The sequence below is a fragment of the Neofelis nebulosa genome, chromosome 8 (assembly GCF_028018385.1).
Source record: "Neofelis nebulosa isolate mNeoNeb1 chromosome 8, mNeoNeb1.pri, whole genome shotgun sequence".
Classification (NCBI taxonomy): Eukaryota; Metazoa; Chordata; class Mammalia; order Carnivora; family Felidae; genus Neofelis; species Neofelis nebulosa.
This window is the reverse complement of record NC_080789.1, coordinates 18,633,626-18,655,826: the sequence shown is the minus strand read 5'-3', so window position 1 is coordinate 18,655,826 and position 22,201 is coordinate 18,633,626.

Sequence of the window (22,201 nt, the reverse complement as noted above, 5' to 3'; positions counted from 1 at the left end):
AGATCAGAGATAGCAGACTGTGGTAGAAAGAGCCCAGAGACTTTAATTCTTGATTCATTTCTGCACGTACTGGCTGTGTCACCCTGAGCAAGCCCCCTGACTTTTTGGTGCTTTGGTTCCCTCCTTTCTAAAACGGAGATTTGGATTAAAGGGCTTTGCCAAATCCAGTGTTCTATATGATATCATTAATCTTTTGGGGGGGTCACCATTTCTACAAATAGAAAATTGTTTATCAAACTATCTACCCTTTTTTATCCTTGGATTCTCTTCAGGATCAAAAGAAAAAAATATATGGAAATGAGCTTTGGAAATTACAAGGTGCTATGCAAATGTAAGATGTTTTAAAGAAAAATAATTGCATTCATAATGTCCAAATTTCTTGCACGTTTGCTTAATCTGGACCCCAAGGTAGATATAGTGGAGCTTAAAACACAGCTATGCTGATCCATGTAAACATCATTTAGAAAGCTGGGAGTTATTTCCATTTTTGACAAGCTATGGAAGATAGCCCAAAGTCCAGACAAAGAAACACTGTTTACAGCGAGAGACTGAAGCATCCTCATAATGCCATGATACACAATAGGTTGCTGCTGTAGGCTGCCTTCTTTAGCAACCCAAACCAGAATGTCCCCTAAAAGCCACACACAAAATGTGTATCCAAGGCTAAACTATAGGAAATTAGACTCTTCGGGGAAAGGTAAAGGGTCACTTCCATTAAGAAGGGCATTATTTATTATGAGACAGCCAGGCCTATAAAACGCAAGGAGTAAAAACAGAAAAGGGATAGAAGTCTAGGACATCCGACTTAATTTGAAGAGCCCGGGAGATGCCTGCAAATCAGCGAAAGCACTGTCGGCATGATGGCTAAATATCATCGAAGACATCCTAGAAGGTCACTGATCTGATTACTCACTAAAGCCCATGGCTGGAGAAAGTCCTGAAAACCAATGCATTCATGCCTCTTGTTTCTTGCCTCCCCCTGGTCCAGGCATAAGAATGTGGTAATGGTGAAGAGCTAGTCTTTGGAGCTGTTGCTGGTGGGTTTGAATCCCGTTTGTGTCACTTGCCTGTTCTCTGGAATTAGGCAATGTATTTAAGTTCCTTGCGCCTCAGTTTCCCCCTGTATTAAGGAAACTGCTTCTCAATTTCCAACTGTAAAAGGGGAATGATATATAATAAGGTCCATATAGAGTATATACAGATACATACATAAAACGCTCAGCACCGTGCTTGGCATGTAGTATTTGGTAGCTATTATACCATTACTATCAGCCACGATTATCAAGACCCACTGAGAGATTAAGGCTTTCTATTTTATATTCTGACCACATCTTCTTCTAATTCTCCCTAACGCCCTTAAATAAGTATTTTATAACTGCTACTAATGACCTATTAGTATAGCATAGGGTCAATTTAGTGCAATGTGATCACCAACTATTTAGAGAGAAATGGAATGCAATGCAAAGGGACAGAACATAAAGGATAAAATAGACTAAAACAGAATAGACAATACATCGCATGTAATGAAATTAATATTGTTATGTGCAACTGGGGAGAAGAGGGCCAGGTGTGTGTGTGTCTGTGTGTGTGTGCACATTACTGAGATAGAGGATATTTTCTAATGTGGGATGCTATCAGAAATGCTTCAAAGCCATGATCCTATACTCTTCCATTGTACCCTCTGGAATCCACAGTCCATGGTAAACAAAATTCCCTGTATTCTCAAACTCTTTTCTGAATGGTCCTCTTGACCTCTTACCGTCAGTGTTTTTCAAACTTTAAGTGCATACATGTCTCCTGGAGGACTTTGTAGCAGACAGCCACTAAAATATTCCCTAAGGAGGGGCGCCTGGGTGGTGCAGTCGGTTAAGCGTCCGACTTCAGCCAGGTCACGATCTCACAGTCTGTGAGTTCGAGCCCCGCGTCAGGCTCTGGGCTGATGGCTCAGAGCCTGGAGCCTGTTTCCGATTCTGTGTCTCCCTCTCTCTCTGTCCCTCCCCCGTTCATGCTCTGTCTCTCTCTGTCCCAAAAAATAAAATAAACGTTGAAAAAAAAAATTTTTTTTAAAAAAATAATAAAATATTCCCTAAGGATCTCTCACTCCTAGTATTTACAAACTGTGTAATACCTTCCCATATGAGCTGGCAGGAACAACCCACTTATGAATAGAAGGCAGAAGTCATTGTTTACCACTTCTAAGACTAGACCAGCCTCAAGATGGCTGCAGACCAACTAACAACTTGACTATAGCCCCATGATAGACATTGAACCAGAGGCACCCAACTAATGTTCCTGGATTCCAGACCCTCATACACTGTCAGACAATGTCCATTGTTTCCAGCTGCTGAGTTGGGGTATAATTTGTTACACAGCAATATACAGGCTTGTTAAAACATAAGTTGCTGGGTCCATCCCCAGAGTCCCTGATTCAGTATACCTAGGGGGTATATTCAGTATACCTAGGGGGCCCAAGATGTGGAATCCGGTCAAGTTCCCAGCTGATCTGGAAGAACACATTGATAAGACGGATGGAACTGAACTTAGATTCTCACTGAAGACCCCACATCCCCTACAGCCCTCTCTGTTGAGAGCTGTTTCATTTTGCTTTCACTCTCTCTCTTACTCTTTCTCTCTCTCTCTCTCTCACAGCCCATCATTACTGGGCATTCCCTTCCATATCTCGGCCCTCCCCTTCCCACTCTCCCTAGCTCAGAAAGTGATTCCATCTCCTCTCTAGCTGGAAGGAGGCTGCCAGATAATGTTTTCCAGGATCCAATCTACTCTGTCATGATAAAGCTCTGATCAATTTGCCAACCTTATTGCTAGGAAAGCCTTGGGAATTCAAAACCCTCTTTTCTCTCTCAGATACCTGACTCTCAACAATTGAAAGCTGGCTTCCAAGGTCATTGTTTCTGAAATACTGTTTTAAAATTCTAACTTAGTCCCAAGGGGGTAGAACAGGTAGAAAAGCAAAAATTCTAAAAAATGCAGAATAAAGGCTATAACATTTCAAAATGTTATCCCACGTGGTAGATTGCATTACCAGCTCCAGCTGTTCACCTCTCCCTGTATCGATGTCCCTTTGCCACGTAACTTTGTGGTGCCTTCTGCTCCACTTTGGACCCAGCCACGTGACTTGCTTTCTCCAGTGGGAAGCTAGGAAGTGGGAACACACGCAGAGGATTTAAGTAAGGGGTTACGTACGGTATTGGACTCACTCATTCTTGCCCTGTGTCATTACGTGGGTATATGTCCCGGCTAGCCTGCTGGAGGCTGAAAGATACATGGGGCAGACCCAAGTGACCCCAGTCCTCCAGGTCGGTGCCATTTTGAATCAGCCAACAACCAATAAATCCCGGAGCCAAAATCAGCAGAACTAGGAGACCAGCCGAACTGCCTAGGAGACTCGCCGCTGAGCACAGATGTGTGAGGTAGCCATGCTGAGATCAACCAGGTCCAGACCACATTAGCTAAGCCCTCAAACACCCGAGCAAAAGAAATACTCACTCTCGTCAATGGTCTGTTACACGTTCGATAAAAATGATATGAGAAAGCATATCCCTCTAAATGTATATCACTGATGAGATCCTTTATACTTACCAGAATTTTATTTACAAAGTTTGGTTGACTTTATTATTTATTAGAATTATAAAACATACACATACAGACCTACTCATCATGTACCCATTGTATTCTATGACTTAAAGTATCCATCATTGTGCTAATGGGGAGTGGGGAGGATGGACAGGGAAGTATTTGCTCCCTGAGAGAGAATTTCTGTAAGTAATTGATGGATAGGAATCTCTGCATGCAGCACGCTCTGAGATGGCTCCCCATCTCTGAAAACAATTAGAAGAAAGCACTAAATGCATTCCAGGTCAAGCAGCTGGGATCATCATGGAAGGTTTCTCTCTCTCTCTCTCTCTCTCTCTCTCTCTTCAAAGACACTGACTTGTCCTGGCTGCAAAATAAAATAAGCCTGCTCTGCCCTGGTTCCCTCAGAAGGAGTGACTTTGGGCCCTCAGTGACCAGGGGCAGAGACTGGGCTGAGAAAGCACCTCTCAGCACACATGCTGTCTGCAACCAGGGAACTAAAGAAACCTGTGGACCTCTGATGGTAAGAGATCCACGGTGTTTCCCTTGGGCCGCTTGCACCTCAACAAATAATGTCTGTTTTAAGAGCTCAGATGTCAAAAAGGCTTAAACTCGTCTGCCTTATCTGAGCAGGACTGAACTAAGATATTGTAAAACTCTAAGAATTAGCAAGATCATGGTGGCCACTGCCGCATCCAATCCAAAATAATACAGATTTTTTTAGTGGGGCAACACTTCATGTATGCTGGGATCTAGCTTTTCTGATTGCAAACTTTTTGACACCACACAGAAAGCCAAACCTCTCTATTTTAAAGGATCGTTGTTTATGTGTTTGTTTTGGGGGGAAGAGAGGAGTTGTTGCTTTTCTGTCTATTTTGCTGGTTTTTAAAGCATGTAACCCTCCTGTTTGGTAAATCTATCTATATGCAGATGAGAAAAGGTTCTAGGAAAGCTACATTTTTTTTTCTACCCGTGCCTTGCAGATTGACCTAACAAAGTGCATCCATTTTAAAATGGAAACACTTTATATCAACAGCAAACTTTCATTAATAAATACAAAATAAAGTTTCATACAATGTGCTTTGGAAAGCAACTTGTTTCTGAATGTGATTGCATTATAGAATAAAACCTTAATTGGTAATATAAGTTCAGCCTATAAATATTTATTTTGAATACTGTTTTTACTTAATAACCTGCTCACCACTCTTCTGATTTTATTCAGCCTGCTTTTACATTTTAGTTAGACATAGAGTTCAGAAAAGCATAAAATGCTTGCATTCCAAGAGGAGTTGATGTGTAAAGAATAGTTTGCATCCTCATAAATGGGGCCTGACCTTCTGAATCCCAAACTTAGCCCGTACATGCCTTAGGATTCGCTGGGTTAAGAAAAGTGTTTACTCTCCAAAGAACTGTGCACATAATGCATGTAGTAATGATTCACAGAATGGTTAAGTCATTTTGTGAACCAGAGAGTCAACTCCAGAATGCAAACTGCATACAAATTGTGACCTGCGGTTGTTTCCTGGATCAGACTTTTAAAGGTAAAATTCTCACTGTTCTTAACTCAGACCTCTCTTTCTGGAAACTAAGAGGCAATCTCCTCATTCTTGGTGTTTAACGGGAGACAGCGACTTTGGAATCTCTCCCACTTCAAATGCCCACAGAACTGCTCCTGTCCATTATCAGCAGTGGGTGTACATAAGTCTGGTTGCAAGACAAACCCTTTTCCGGGGGGGGGGGGGGGGGGAACGGGTGGATGAATTCACCCAAAGTGCAAATTACCTCAAGACTCAGCCTCCCCTTTTCTGTGGAACTAACAAGTGAATCTTACCGTCTGGGGGAAAAAAAAAAAAAAAAAAGAAACACTGAAGTGAGCCTTTGAGAGATATTTGTGCTGGCAAGGACAGCATTTTCATGGTAATTTGTTAATGTTCTTGCAGAGCAGGGGTAATTTACTGCAGTAAAATCCAGCTAATAGAGATCTGAGGCCTTCTTCATGGAGATCACATGCCCGCCTTCAGGCTGTCTGATGTCCCATTGCCACTCACCAATCCCAACAGATCCCACAGACCCCACAGAAGCCCAGCTGGGGCTAGAGGGAGCAAGGAGCTTGGGGAAGGGTGGGGCAGAAGGTCTGGTGTTCAAGACACTCAAACCCTGAGAGATCTTAACCTGACCGCTAGCTCTCTTTTTGGGCCATCTGTCAAGAACAAGACAGGAAAAAAAAGGGGGGTGGTGGGGGTATATAAAAGACATCTACCAATACTATTCATTGTCTTTTCTGATTATGAAGAAAATACATTCATTACAAGTTTTCAAAAACCTGAAAGACCCGAGAAGGGACAAAATCACCAATAACTCTATCTAGGCATCCTGATTCGGTTCCTTCTGGTCTTTGTGCAGAATTTAATTGCTTCATGCAACTTTATTGTGAATGAATTCTTTTTTTGAAAACAGGCTTCTTGGAGCCACCTCATATCATTGCCTATTTGCACCGTAAGTTATAGAATGTTCCTGCTAGTGAACCTCAGCGGTGTCTTCCATTATTGCATAACTATAAATAATATTGTAGGGACCATCTTTGTACAGAAATCTTGGTCTCATACTCTACTTCATTTCTTAAGACGGATTCTCAGAAGGGATGAGTGGTATCAGCAGATAGGGACATGTCAACGTACTTGATACATAAAATTGAGTCAAATTGCTTTCCAGAAAAGCTGTAGCCATTAGACACGTTCAGCAACAGAACAGGAGTCCCATATTAATGCCCTTCAGCAACACTGAGTTTTTAATCTGTGCTAATTTGACAGGTAAAATTACACTTTTTAGTTTATGGATACAAAATGCATTATGTATAGCTTGGTTTGCTCATAAAATTAACATAACTGGCCCATTTGGGAAGGCATAAAATCAGTCACTGAGAATCGAAAGTGGCCTCACAGAGCGTATGATCCGCCAGGTGAAGTGGTTTGCCCAGAGTCATGCAAACATTTAGTGATAGATTTGGAACTAAAACCAAGAATTCTTCTCATTCCCATCCTACCGGAGCAAAGTCAATATTTTTAGTAAAAATAAAGCCTACTTTAAAATGTAGAAAGAATGGAGAGATGAAGGAGAGTTTTAATGGTCATTAGATAAATTTTGTCCCCACTGATTGTCCCCATGTTCACAGCGGTGCACGAGGTGGGCGCTCTAGCCACCCAGCAGCTCATCATCACCTTCCTCCTCTCCGAGAGGGTTCTTTTGGAGGAGAAGGATCACAGGATCCAAATTTGTTTCAGAATTAACCAGAGCATATAGTCAGGGAGGTGCTCAGTCCTTTCTGAAGATATCTCAAGACACAATCTAACATCGAATATAAATGACTCCTCCCTGTCACTCCAAGGTGTCTGTGGCCCATTTATGGTGAGAACATGAAAGTCATGGACATGACTGAAGCCTTTCCATGATACCACCCTTCACCTCCGAAACCACCTTTTAATTTCTGCTTTCAATTGTCTTCTCCATCTGACCCTGTTGTGGCTTTAGAACAGAGCCACAAATTCTTCCTGATGACAGGAGGGGTCTATGTCTCCTCCCCTTGAATCTGCGAAATCTTGTAACTGCTTTGACCAGTAAGCCCAGGAGAAGTGATGCCATATGATACACGAGGCTACATGACAGAAGGCAGTACAGCCTCCTCCTTGTGTGCTGGGAACACTTGTTCACGGAGCCATAAGCCACCATGTAAGAAGTCTGACCACCCTAAGGCCACCATACAACGAAGAAATCCACATCACATGGGGAAGCTACAGGTAGATGTGCTGATTAACAGTTCTCAGAGCCTAGCCTTCAAGTTATTCAGCCTAGATGCCAGACAAGGGAGTGAGGAGGTCTCCAAACCATTCCAGTAACCAACCATTTGAGCCAACCTTGGCTTTCATGTCTTCCCAGCCAATGCCCCAGACATCATGGACCAGAAGCAAGCCCTCCCCCTGTGCTTTTACTGAATCCTTGGCTCACACAATTAATGAGCAAAATAAAATGATTATATTGTCTCATGGCACTACGTTTGAGGCATTTGTCATGCCACAATAATTAGCTGGAATACCCCTGTCTCACCGCATTACTGCTATGATCCAAAAGTTTGTGTCTCCCCCACCTCCAAACTCATGAGTTGAAATCCTAATGCCCGGTGTGCTGGTTTTAGGAGATGGGGCCCTTGGGAGGTGATTAAGTCATGAAGAGCCTTATGAGTGCCATTAGGGGCCCCAGAGAGATCCCCTCACACCATGTGAGGACACAACAAGAAGTCAGCAGTCTGTAACCTTGAAGAGGGCACTTAATATAACCACCATGACAGCACCCTGATCTTGGACTTCAACCTCCAGAACTGTTGTTTATAAACCACTATTCTATACTATTTTGTTATAGCACAAGTATTCACTATCTTCCTTTTCCCTGCACAGCCCATGGGCTACCATTTCCCCTACATTTCTTTCAAAAATCTCTCAGGATTGGATCAGGGGCACTCATGACAATATTTAATATTAATATTGCTGATGGCTGCATTGAAAAAAATACTTGGAAGTCACCTAGAACACGAGGGGCTTAGAAATGGACTTTCCAGGTGATATTAAAATGTCAGATGTTTTGGGGTGCCCGGGCCACTCAGTTGGTTAAGCATCCACCTCTTGATTTTGACTCAGGCCATGATCTCACAGTTTGTGAGATACAGGCTCACCTACAGCTCCACATTGGGCATGGAGCCTGCTTAACATTCTCTCTCTCCCTCTGCCCCTCTGCTTGCTCAATGCGTGCTCGCATGTTCTCCCTCTCTCTCAAAAAAAATAAATAAAAAATAAAATTTCAGATGTTTTCTCTGCTCTTTTTTGTTTGTCACCCATTTCCTATTCCAGTTCCTGATGCCAATCCGCATCTCAAATGTAGAGGATTTCCAGAAACTTCCCACACTCAATCAAGTGAATAATTAATAGAGGCCTATTTCATTGTTTTTTTTAAAAAGCTACCATTCAGCTGAGTGCTCTGCTAAACATTTTCCCCACATTATCTTAGCATCCCAGTTGCATGAGGTAAGTCTGACTAACCCATTTTACTGAAGAGGAAACCGGCTCTGTGAGGCAAAGGAACACAGCTTCCAAATGGTAGAGTCAAGATTTGAACTCAGAGTCATAGGACCCCAGACCCAGATCTTAACCACTATCGGTAGCTTTCAAGTCTTTTGGTCACAGCTCATGACAAGAAATGCATCTTCAGTCAAGACTAGTGAATGCCGCCACACATATGCTACTGAAATAGAAGTGTCAGAAAACAATAACTACCTTACCACCATGTACACAGTGGACTGACCTCTATTCTTTTTTTCTTTTTCTTTTTTCTTAAAGAGAGAGAGAGTGCTTGAGCAGGGGAAGGGAAGAGGGAGAGAGAGAGGGAGAAAGGGAGAGATTCCCAAGCAGGCTCCTTGCTGAGCCCCAATTCAGGGCTCCATCTCAAGACTGTGAGATTATGACCTGAGCCAAAATCAAAAATCAGATGCTTTAAGTGACTGAGCCACCCAGGCGCCTCTGTTTTCTATTTTTCAAACGTAGGTCGTAACCCATCAGATCGATCGCCTAACTGGCTGCTAACTGTTCACGACCCAGAATTACTGCACCAGCTTCTCCAATTTAACTTAAAATCTGAGAGGTCATTACCCCAACACCATTTCCTTCTTTTAAACTGAAGATCACTGCCCACAAGGTTAAAAGCCAAACTTTGATTCATTTTTTTAAATTACAAGTAAGTCTTTTTTTTTTTTTTTTAATTTTTTCTTTCAACGTTTTTTATTTATTTTTGGGACAGAGAGAGACAGAGCATGAACGGGGGAGGGGCAGAGAGAGAGGGAGACACAGAATCGGAAACAGGCTCCAGGCTCCGAGCCATCGGCCCAGAGCCCGACGCGGGGCTCGAACTCACGGACCGCGAGACCGTGACCTGGCTGAAGTCGGACGCTTAACCGACGGCGCCACCCAGGCGCCCCTAAATTACTTTTAAGTCTTAAAAGTTCTATTCACCTCTTTTCTTTGTCATGTGAGGCTCTTCAATAAAAAGCTCTATCGGGTAAATTTAACAAACAATCCAATCAATGCCTCAGTTATGTACTAGGTCTAGTTGTTGGACAGGAATGGAAAATACAAGTCCGATGTCCTTCTCGGATTTGCCTTTTTCCTCTCATCCCAGGAGGGCTGCAACCACAGCCCCCACCGGGCCCCAGGGCACAGAACTGCTGTCCCCTCCTCACGCTAGCCATTGGGACCCTCAGTGACTAAAGAGTCAGTCATAAGGTGGCTTCAAGCAAGAAAATGCACTGGAGCCATGTCAGAAACTAGAGTGAGTATGGTGGGGAGGCAGGCCCAAGGACTGGGAGAGCGGATACTGGAAGGTCATGAGGCAGCGTTGGGGCCGGAGGGGCCTTGGTGACCACAAACAAAGCAATGATAAAGACAGTGAAGGGGTACCTGAAAGGAGAGGGGAATGGAAGGCTCATCAGGGGATGCAGAGGCCCTGGGCCCATCACACAGAGTCCAAGAGAAGCTGACCTCTCGCATGGCAGTCGGTCCTCTGTTTTTCTGGGAATCGGCTTTCCAGTCCCAGTGGCATGGATACTCAAAATAAAAATATATCTTTCTTTAGGAAGATTTGAAAGCTTTTACTGCTTTCAGATCAAAGAGCCTTAGTTAAAATAGATGCCTAAAATATTCTCATGGTGAGAATTGAGAGAAAGACAGTATGGGACAGCCATAGAGTCCCGGACAAGAGACAGGACCTCATGGAGGACTATTCCCATGCTCGGGAATATTAGTGATATTAATGGCAATGCCTTTTATGTAAATGACACTTTATAGTTCCAAAAAAAACGGATTGCACATAATCATCTACAAAGTGAGGATGAGACCATTACTTGCTTCGTATTTTTGTTGTAGAGACGAAATGAGTAAACACGTGTAAAATCCTTAGACTAGCACCTCCCACATACTAGATGCTCAATAAATAGGACTTGTTTCTGTGATCGAGCCACATGATAGGTGAAGAAACGGACGTTTGGAGAGACCCGAGGCCACACAGCTGGTAAGTGGTAATTAAGGTCCTTGGGCTTTGTGCCACCATCTATTCATTCCACAGGTATTCATGGAGTCCCAGGATCAGCGCCAGATCCACACTACACACAGTGAATGTGACAGATGCAATTTCTTTTGTTTTTAATTTTTATTTTTTTATTGTGAGACAAAGAGCAAGCCGGGGAGGGGCAGAGAGAGAGAACCTGAAGCGGGCTCTGCAATGTCAGCACAGAGCCCTACATGCGGCTCAAACTCGTGAGCCATGAAATCATGACCTGAGCCGAAATCAAGAGTCAAATGCTTAACTGACTGAGCCACCGAGGTGCCTCCAGATGCAATTTCTATATCCACAGGCGAGTGCTTTTTCCCCAAGTCTTACCATGTTTCTAAAATACAGGTATCGACTAGGTAGCTGCTCCTTGTTTTAGGCTCTGCAAGGCAGTTTAAATAAGCTACAATGCAGAGCTTGTACATGCATCTTCCAGTATCTTGAGAAATTAGAGTTGGTGCTTCCTCTGTGCCTGTCCACAACTTGCTGGGGTCACTCCACCATGGCACTGGGTGCCCTAGAACTCTGGATAATGATCTCTCCCCAACCCAAGACTGTGAGCTCCCGAAGGACAAGAACTATCCTTGGAGCAGCATGGAGTCGGTTGATTTTAATTCAGTAAAAGGCTGCTGGGGCGCCTGGGTGGCGCAGTCGGTTGAGCGTCCGACTTCAGCCAGGTCACGATCTCGCGGTCCGTGAGTTCGAGCCCCGCGTCGGGCTCTGGGCCGACGGCTCGGAGCCTGGAGCCTGCTTCCGGTTCTGTGTCTCCCTCTCTCTCTGCCCCTCCCCCGTTCGTGCTCTGTCTCTCTCTGTCCCAAAAATAAATAAAAAACGTTGAAAAAAAAATTAAAAAAAAAAAAAAAAAAAAAAAAAGGCTGCTTATCATATCAGTGCAGCTGCCTTGCTTTTTCTTAAATGCTACATTGGTCCTAGTTTCTAGCATCATGAAATGTTTTGATTCTTCAGAGTTTTTTGAGTTTGTGTTTTTCCCCCCATGATGGATTTTCAGTTTAAGAGGTACATAAGGCATGGAGTGTCTGGGCGGCTCAGTCGGGTAAGCATCCAACTCACGATTTCGGCTCAGGTCATGATCTCATGGTCTGTGGGATCAAGTCCCCAGTCAGGCTCTGCGCTGACAGCACAGAGCCTGCTTGGGATTCTCTCTCCCCCGCCCCCTCTCTCTGCCCACCTCCCTTGCTCACACAGGCATGCACTCTCTCTGGGTGTCCCCAAATAAAGATTAAAAAAAAAAAGAGGCACATAAAGCTCAATGGGACCTGAAGTAAACAGCTGGAATTAAACTGGATTCCACCAAACCACCGGCAGCACTTCCATACAATTCCCAAGCCCTGAGCTCCAGGCAAATGGAAGGTAGAGAAAAGTAAGCAAAAGGCTAGAGAAGAGAGAAAAGGAAGTAAAGGTGAGAAAAATGGGGAACACAGTTCATACCCATTCAGGCATCACAGAGCAAAATTGATTAAAAGTGCCAAAAGAAGAATTATAAAGTGCCATCTGTCCACACCTCTTTCCCACCAAATCCAGAAGAATGTCTGGCTGATTAGATAGATAGATAGATAGATAGGTGGAAATTAGATATAGTGTAATAATAATTATTATATATCATTTATTTATAAAATATATTATTATGTATTATATGTATTAGGGAGAGAAAAAGACAGAGAAAGATCAAGAAATATTCATCAAAAGTCAGTGTGGAGCCTTTTGAAGTCTTTTATAAGTAAACCTTATTCTAAAAACAACTATAACTCTGCAAATGTAAAATCAGCCATATTTAAAAAAAAAAAAAACCTATCAACAAGAAACATAGCTCTCACTTTCAAATAAAGACAGCACACTACTTTTGGTCGATTCAGTTTTGCCCAAAGTAGGTTTTTCTTCATCATTAACATATCTCATTCATATTAATTCCAAGTAGAGCAATTTTGAGATCAAAATAGGTTTCCACCAAAGCTGGAGTTTACAAAGTCAACAGTGCTAAATGTTAATGGATTCCGCCCTCATCAATCAGGGATATGGGAAGGTGGCTGGATCATTTTGAAACTTCATAAAAACTTCATAAACATCAAATGTTGGGAGTTGATCGTGAAGAGGTGGAAGTTTGGAGACGTTCACAATACACTTTCCGAAGTTAGACTTCTATCCTGGTTTACCTAAGACAAAGGATTCTCTGGGGAATACAGTAAATTTGAACTTTTGCGTGGCCTTTTTATTTGTATGTGTGTGTTTTAGCAAGCACCCTGGAATGGCAAATGCTTCCTCCTCGGTGGAACCATGTAGATTCAGAAAAAGCCATCTTCCATTGAGAAGACAATTGTTTTCTATAGAGACAAGAAACAAACGCCCATGACCTGGGTCACCTCCTCCCAGCAGGCTTTTGCTGCGGCTTCCTCTGAGCAAACACAACAAAGTCCGGAGCAGTCAATCCTGCCGCCCCACACTGGGCCCCTGCAGTTGTGCTCTGCTATTTACCCTTCCTATTAATCTGTCAATGTTCTAGTCAAACATGCAAAACAATATGGTGGGTGCATAGTTTGATTGGCCATTGCTAAGTAACTTGGGCCAAAGATGAAGAAATGGAACTTCCAACCAACAAAATGTGAGGCCCAATTTGATTCTTAGAAAATGTTCAACAATACCAGTGCATGACAATTTTCCAGGGTGGCTGTGATTTAGCGTCCCTCTCACCAGAAAAGAGTGGTCCCAATAAATGACATTCAGCTCTAGGATCTAAATTCAGGTCAGGTTGCTGTCCCTATCATTGTGGGATAGGACTGTCTGGGAGTTTTCGAGAAGAGGGGTCTGTTCATGAAGAGACTATTAAGATTTGGTCTGGCACCCAGGTGAGCCCCCGACTAACAACTGAACCATTCTTTGAACTGAAAAACAAGAGTCCTTGGTTCAAACTCCCTGAAAACGTGTATGCTAAAAATTATAGCTCAGTAGGTCCAAAATGTAATCCAAATTGTCAAACGCTATCAAACATATAAACTAGGAGTAGCTCATTTCTTCACTCTGCTTGCTCTTCTGCTAGCCCAGATGAAGCCTCAGAATCCTTCTCAACACAAAGGTCTAAGTAGCCACTGCCACTCAACTGGAATTAGTACAAAATATGGAGCCTACTCGTCATTCTAGCCAGTCCTTGAGCTTCAAGTGAACAAATGTATCAGAATATAAGATGTGTAGATGATCAACAATTGTTCCCTACTAGTAATACAGAGCGTGCATCTTCCTGCTGAGTGTTTTCAGAAAACACGTAGAATGGCAAGAGTAGCCAGCTTTTATGACACTAGGGTGCCAGGACAGAGTACAGCAAAACAAAAGAAAATATGGATATTGAAGTTAGGCTACCTAGGGTCAAATTCCCTCATTTGCTCGCTATTTACCAGCTACTTGAGCTCTGGCAAGTATTTCACTGTTCTGAGATAAAATGTAAAATGTAAAAATAATATAACAATAATGTAAAAGGGAGAAAATAAAAATGTATAATGTATAATAAGTGAGGACTTCTCAACTCCCATCTCTGTTCCATTTTCTCTGATTATTTACTTCTCCACAGACCATAGGCAGCTCTTGGTTCACACCCTTGGCAGTTTTTGACACAAGAGAGAAAGGAAACTTTTCTTCCCGACCTGAGTTCAAAACCTGAGAGGGAAAATTCTGATTGGCTTGACCAAGGTTATGTGTCAACCACTGGACTCCCGCTCTGATTGGTCCAGACTGTCACATGCCCATCCATAGCCAAGGTACTGTGGTTGGGCCACCCCAGAACCATTTGTTGGGGGTGGGTAGCAGTAGTTTCCCAAAAGAAGTGTTGATTAGAGGGAATGCTTTTCAGCATCAATAAACCAGTAAATGCATGCTCTATGATGTCATGGTGCAAGATGATTAAATAAAATAATACATGTCAAGGACTTAGTACCTGGCACATAGTAAGCATTCATAGATGGTAACAAAGATAATGGTAATTATCACTGTCATCATTGTTATCAATCTCTAGTTTCAAAAGTTACACCCAATAGTAGGGGTATTCATAGAAATATACTTAATGTTTCACACGGAGTTCATCACTTACCGATGTTAGTTTTAATCTGGCTAATTAGATTATGGACTCAAATAGCACTCTCAGTGAAAGAACTAAGTGCAAGGGTCATACTTTTCATACCTCAATTTGAATTCAAACAATAATTCAAATCATAGACATCTTACTTTGGTCCAGCTCACCGAAGAAAATGTTATATTAAAGGATGAAAATAAGAAATTGATTCACTCATGCCTTTATTTGAGTTACTATATGCTAGGCACTGGGCTAGACGCTGGGTTATACAGGGAAGCAAAAGTGACCAAATCAATTATATATAAGGAGCTTATTTTCTAGAAGTGGGGGGGGGGGGGGGCGGGGGGGGGGGGCTAGAGAGTAGTAAGAAGAACTGTGGAGAACAATGAAACATAACAAGATGTTGAAAAGCACAGAATGGATTTTAGGTAGAGGCAGGCCCTCTGAGAAAGGGACATCTGGCAGAGATATGAACAAAGTAGAGGGAGCAACCTTAAGAATTCCTGGGGGAGAGGGGCATCCGGGTGGCTCAGTTGGTTAAGCATCTGACTTTGGTTCAGGTCATGATTTCACGGTTCATGAGTTCAAGCCCCATGTCGGGCTCTGTGCTGCCAGCTCAGAGCCTGGAGACTGATTCGGGTTCTGTGTCTCCCTGTCTCTCTACCCCTCCGCTACTCATGCTCTGTCTCTCTCTCTCTTTCTCTCTCTCTCAATAATAAACATTAAAAAATAAAAATAAAAAAGGCACGTAAAAAAAAGAAAACAGAAAAAAAATCTATAAAGAGTTCACCAAACTCCACACCCAAAAAACAAATAATCCAGTGAAGAAATGGGCAGAAGATGTGAATAGACACTTTTTCCAAAGAAGACATCCAGATGGCCAACAGACACATGAAATGATGCTGAACCTCACTCATCATCAGGAAAATACAAATCAAAACCACACTGAGATACCACCTCACACAGGTCAGAGTGGCTAAAATGAATAAATCAGGAGACTATAGATGCTGGCGAGGATGTGGAGAAACGGGAACCCTCTTGCACTGTTGGTGGGAATGCAAACTGGTGCAGCCACTCTGGAAAACAGTGTGGAGGTTTCTCAAAAAATTAAAAATAGATCTACCCTAGGAGTGCTGGTGCATAGGGGCACATGTACTCCCAATGTTTTTAGCAGTGCTTTCAACAATAGCCAGATTATGGAAAGAGCCTAAATGTCCATCATCTGATGAATGGATAAAGAAGATGTGGTTTATATATACAATAGAATACTACTTGGCAATGAGAAAGAATGAAATCCTGCCATTTGCAGCAACATGGATGGAACTGGAGGGTATTGTACTAAGTGAAATAAGTCAGCCAGAGAAAGATACCATATGTTTTCACGCATAAGAAACTTAACAGAAGACCATGGGGGAAGGGAAGGGGACAAAAAAATAGTTAGAAACAGAGAGGGAAGGAGGCAAACCATAAGAGACTCTTAAATACAGAGAACAAACTGAGGGCTGATGGGAAGTGTGGGGGAGAGGGGAAAGTGAGTGATGGGCATTGAGGAAGGCACTTGTTGGGATGAGCACTGAGTGTTGTATGGAAGCCAACTTGACAATAAATTATATTTTTAAAATTTCTGGGGGAGAGCATTCTACACAAGGGAATGGTGAGTACTGAGTCTGGAGTATGACAATGTGGCCGGAGCAGAATGAACAGGTGAAAGGGATAGGAAGTAATGTTAGACAACTTGCCCACTCCATCCCCCAGGACATCCATGTCCTAATCCCTGCAGACTATGAATATGTGACTGTACATGGAAAACGCAATTTTGTAGATGTGATTAAGTTAAGGACCCTTCAATGGGACATTATCCTAGATTATCCACGTGGGCTCAGTGGAATCAGAAGGGTCCTTAAAAAGTTAAAAAGGGAGGCAAAAGAGGAGTTTAGAGTATGGGATATGAGGAAGACTCAACCTGACGTTACTGGCTTTGAAGACAATAAAAGTGACATGAGCCAAAAAATGCAAGCAGCCTCCAGAAGCTGGAAAAGGCAAAGAAATAGAATCTCCCCTAAAGTCTTCAGAAAGGAATGCAACCTTGCCAACACCTTGATTTTAACCCAGTAAGACCTGTGCCAGATTTATGACCTATGGAATTGTAAAACAATACATTTGTGGTCTTAAGCCACTAAATTTGTGGTGATTTATTACAGCAGCAATAGAAAACTTATATAGTATCATTCTTCACATCATCATATGATTCTTGCTTTCTTTCTGTGACGGTGAAAAGTTACTGTCTTGAAAATCCTTGACTCACACAATCTGTCAGGAACAACATCAGTTGCTTTAAAGTAAGTATACAAGGGCGCCTGGGTGGCTCAGTAGGTTAAGTGGCAGACTTCAGCTCAGGTCACGATCTCGCGGTCCGTGAGTTCGAGCCCCGCCTCAGGCTCTGGGCTGATGGCTCAGAGCCTGGAGCCTGCTTCCGATTCTGTGTCTCCCTCTCTCTCTGCCCCTCCCCCCGTTCATGCTCTGTCTCTCTCTGTCTCAAAAATAAATTAAAAAAAAAAATTTAAAAAAAATTAAAAAAAATAAAGTAAGTATAGAAGCCCCACCCTAACAGTCTGGGGTCATCTTACCAGTACACAAAAGAAAGAATGGCAAAGGAAGCATGGGTTGTCTCTAGGTTTTCCTAGCTGAGGTATAATGTGTCCCTAGGGTGGTAACAAAAAAAATTATATTATGAGGGCATGTAAAATTATGCTATAATTTATAATAATGTGGATAAATATAGAAACTAAGATAATGTTCCAAAATATAACACAAACAGCACTAACTCAAGAATGAAAATTATTGGCTGAAATGCAGCTAAAAAAATGTAAAAGCATATTATTTCTCAAACACCACCTGCGCCCTCACTGCAAAGGGTCTGATACATAGTCAACAAGAATGCTTCTTCTCCCATTGCTCCATAGTATGTCACTTAGACATCCGTTTGGTAGTCCAATTCCCTAAAACCGGATGGAGAAAGTGCGGGTTTACAATGAGGCAACAATGGCAAAAACTGACATTTTTAAGATATTGGACCATCCTAACTATGAATTCTTTCCAGAGTTGTTAATAAAATTTTGTACTGTTCTGCATAAAGTTCATGACCATCTTTTGTAAGATACAATCCTAGGTACTGTTGGTTTTTTGTTTGTTTTTGGTTGCTTTGCATTTTATGCTACGTTTTTTCTAATCATCTCCAGGGTATAGAAATGTGATTCAATTTTATACGTTGTTTTAAAACAGCAAGCTAACTCAACTGTTGTATTAATTCTGAATTACAGGTCTATAGATTGAATGGGATTTTTAAAAAATTTTTTAACGTTTATTCATTTTTGAGAGAGAGAGAGAGAGAGAGTGCAAGCAGGGGAGGGGCAGAGAAAGAAGAAGACACAGAATTGGAAGCAGGCTCCAGGCTCTGAGCTGTCAGCATAGAGCCTGATGCAGGGCTTGAACTCACAAACCATGAGATCATGACCTGAGCCGAAGTTGGATGCTTAACCAACTGAGCCACCCAGGCACCCCTTGAATGGATTTTTATGTGAACAACTGCTAATAGTGACAGCTTTGTTTTGTCCTTTCAATTTTTTATGCTTTAAGTTTCTTGTCTTATTGCACTAGCTAATATCTCTAAAATAGTGTTGAACAGCTGTGATAGTAATAGGCATCTGTGTTTTTCCCACAGACAAATTTATTGTTTATTTACTGAAGCAAATAAAGCTTGCTTGCACTGGCCCCTGTGAGCTCTGGGAATTATTAAGATTTACAGTGTGTTCTAAGTAGAGAGGAAAAACCTAGTCAAATTGAGAAGCACTTTCAATAAATTTCTTTAAAATATATTAAAATTACAAAACTAAACATATTCTTACCATATGGTCCAGCAATCACGCTTCTCGTACTTACTCAAGGAGGTTAAAAACATCTACACAAAAACCTGCACATGGATGGATGTTTATAGCAATTTTATTGATCATGGCCAAAACATGGAAGCAAATAAGATGTCCTCCAGTAGGTAAATGGTTTAATAAACAATGGTATATCCATTGGAATATTATGGAATATTATTCATCAATAAAAACAAACAAACTATCAAGCCATGAAAAGATGTGAAGGAACCTTAAATGTGTGTTCTAAGGGAAAAAAGCCAATCTGAAAGGGCTACATACTATATGATTTCAACTATAGGCACTACATATGACATTCTGGAAAAAGAAAAACTATAAAGACAGTAGGAAGATAGTGGATTGGTGGGCATGGGATGAATAGGAGAGCACAGAGGATTTGGGGAGCAGTGAAAATGGTCCATATGATACTAATAATGATGGACATATGTCACTATACATTTATCCAAACCCATAAAATGTATAACACTGAAAGGGAACCCTAATGTGAACTATGGACTTTGTGTGATAATGATGTGTCAGCGTAGGTTCATGGATTAAAATAACTCTACAACTCTGGTGGAGGGCATTGACAATGGCAGAGGCCATGCTTGAGTGTGGGCAGGTATACTGGATATCTCTGTACCTACTTATGGGTTTTGCTATAGACCTAAAACTGCTACAGACCTAAAAGAACATCTCAGAATGAAATTGCCTAAATCTCTACATCTCTAATTTCTTGTGTGTTTTCTTTTCATATTCATTTTGGTACATAATTTTTAATTGTAGTACTGAGGCTTGAACTTGAAAACTTCCTTTTCAATCAAAAGGAAGTTAAGACAGAAAATTGCATACAAAGGTGCTGGAAAAAAAAAAGAGGTGTGAGGACTTGCAAAAAAAAAAAGTGGAGGTGATACAGATACATGACAATGTGTTAACCCTCATGGAATGGAGCTCCCAAAACAATATAAGCTTCAGCCTTTAAAAAAGTTATATATGCTTCATTGTTCCTAGTGTAAACAAGAATTTATACAACATTTTTCCCATCAAATACATTGTTTGCTGTATTTTTATTTACTTACCTATTTTTTCTTTGTAGATTGCTTTACCATATTAAATAAAGTCCTTCCTATTCCTAGTTTACAAAAGCTTTTGGGTTGGGGGGAGTTGTTTGTTTGCTTTTTAATTAGAAAGAGATCGTGAGTTGAATCCATAGTGATAATGAATCCACCTACCGTGATATTTTTGATTCCTAAAATTTCTAATGTTAAACTATCCTGAAATAATACCTAGTGGGTACATAAAATATAAGATATTTATATTATTTATGTATTCATATATAAGATAATATATTTTATGTCCACTGGAAAATTCAAGTGTTCACAAGGTTTTTAGAACATTGGCCTCCATAGTCAGCCATAAAATCATTTGTTAACTTTGTTTTACTATGCTACCTTTGTCCGGTTGGCTATCGAGTGAATTAGGAAAATTTCACCAGTTTTTATGCCTTATAATAATTTCTATAATGTGGAACTTCTAATTCTTTAAAACATCAAAAGAAGTCACTTGCAAAACTTTCTGGGCTCAGAGTCTTTTTCAAAGCTAATTATTTGAAAACCTTTTCCATTTTTGTCATGACTGCTGTTCTAGTTAGGGGTTCCAACTCCTCGAGTTAATTTAAGTTGGGTTTTTGCCTATTAATACAATAATTTTGTTGAGGCTTTTGGATGCATCACCACAAAATTCTAAATAGTCTTCTTATATTTCAAATCTCTGTGCAAGAGGAAACTCTGGTTTAGCCATTCCATTTCCTTGGAATTGTAGGTGTAATAGCCTCTATTCTACTTCTCAAGAGAAAATTTATTTATTTTATTTTTTAATTCTTTTTAATGTTTATTTTTGAGAGAGACAGAGACAGAGTGCAAGCGGGGGGGGGGGGGGGGGCAGAGAGAATGGGAGACACAGGATCCAAAGCAGGCACCAGGCTCTGAGCTGTCAGCAGAGAACCCCACATGGGGCTGGAACTCACAGACCGCGGAGACCATGACCTGAGCCGAAGTTGAACACTTAACTGACTGAGCCACCCAAGCACCCTTACTTCTCAAGAGAAAGTTTAGAAAATAAACACCCCTCCCCTCAGGAGATAACTTGGCCAAATTTACCAGGAGTTACACAATTTAAAAATTAATAAGGGTATATCTCTGTCTGTCTTTATCTTGCTGCTTCTTCTGCCGTTTTGTGCCCAGACACAGCAGGCCTGGTTTCTATATGGCAAGCTCCTGATTTCTACATGGTGAGTAGAATTCACATACTTTGGCCAATATGCCTGCCAGTCACTCTTTTATCTACTCAGCATCTCCACTGTGACTTGTGAGTTACCTTCAGTCAATTCAGACTGGAGAAAGTGGGAAACGCACACTAGCTTAAAAGTTAAGCCTCAATCCCCCAATTCATTTTTACCAGGGAGCTCTTTGCTTGGGGAGTCCTCTGATCTACATTAACAGAGCTGATAAGTTGACGAAAACAGATGTTTATTCTATGAAGCAGGACTCTGAAGGGGAAGAAGTCATTGACTTCCCAGACATAACCCCTAACATACTAGAGATTCTTTTCATTCTCCATTTTATGTGTTTGTGTTTTATCTCTTCTTTTTGTTCTTAAATCACCTTTCCAGCAATTTGCATATGGTCCTCTCTTATCTCTAAGATAAGAGATTCAGTCTGGGTCAAAAGCAACTACAAAGACCTCACCTGCATGGCTTTATAGATCTTCCCTCTGTGCCATGTGCCCCCACATGGCACAGCTTCTTTACACGAACTTGCTTCTCCCTACCACCTTCTCTCCCTCTAACCAACCAGGTCCTCCCCCCAGACCAGGTTTCATAGCTTCTGCTTCTTCATGTCAACCATTTGATCATGATCCTTAATGGTTCTTCCTCCAGCTGGTGACTTTTCAGCTCCTCCTCCAATGCTAACTGCACGTTGTCTCAGGTACCCAGTTCAGATTCGGGAGGCAGGGAATCTTACGAGCTCAGCTCATGTCTTCATGCCAAGCCACATCACTGATCCTGAGAAGCATAGGGAATGACTGTGGCCCAGGGCCAGGCAACTGTCTGCTCCTAAGCCTACCATCTCCATTTGGCCTCCTCAATAACAGCTCAAAATTAGCATGTTGAAATGGAATTCTTGATTCATACTCTTATTCACTCTTGAATGTCCATAATGTGACATTCCCCATCTCAATAATGTGACCACCATATGCCAGTTGTTCAGACCTATGTGTTCTCTTTGGTTTCTTCATTTCTCCCATCACCTCACTCATAGTCTCTCATTCATCACATCTTATTGTTCTTTCTCTAATGTACATCTCAAACTCATCCATTCTCTTCATTTTTATTAACATCTCTTCATCTAGGACACCATTATTTCTTATCCGGGTTATTACAAAGACTCCTAACAGCTCCCTAACC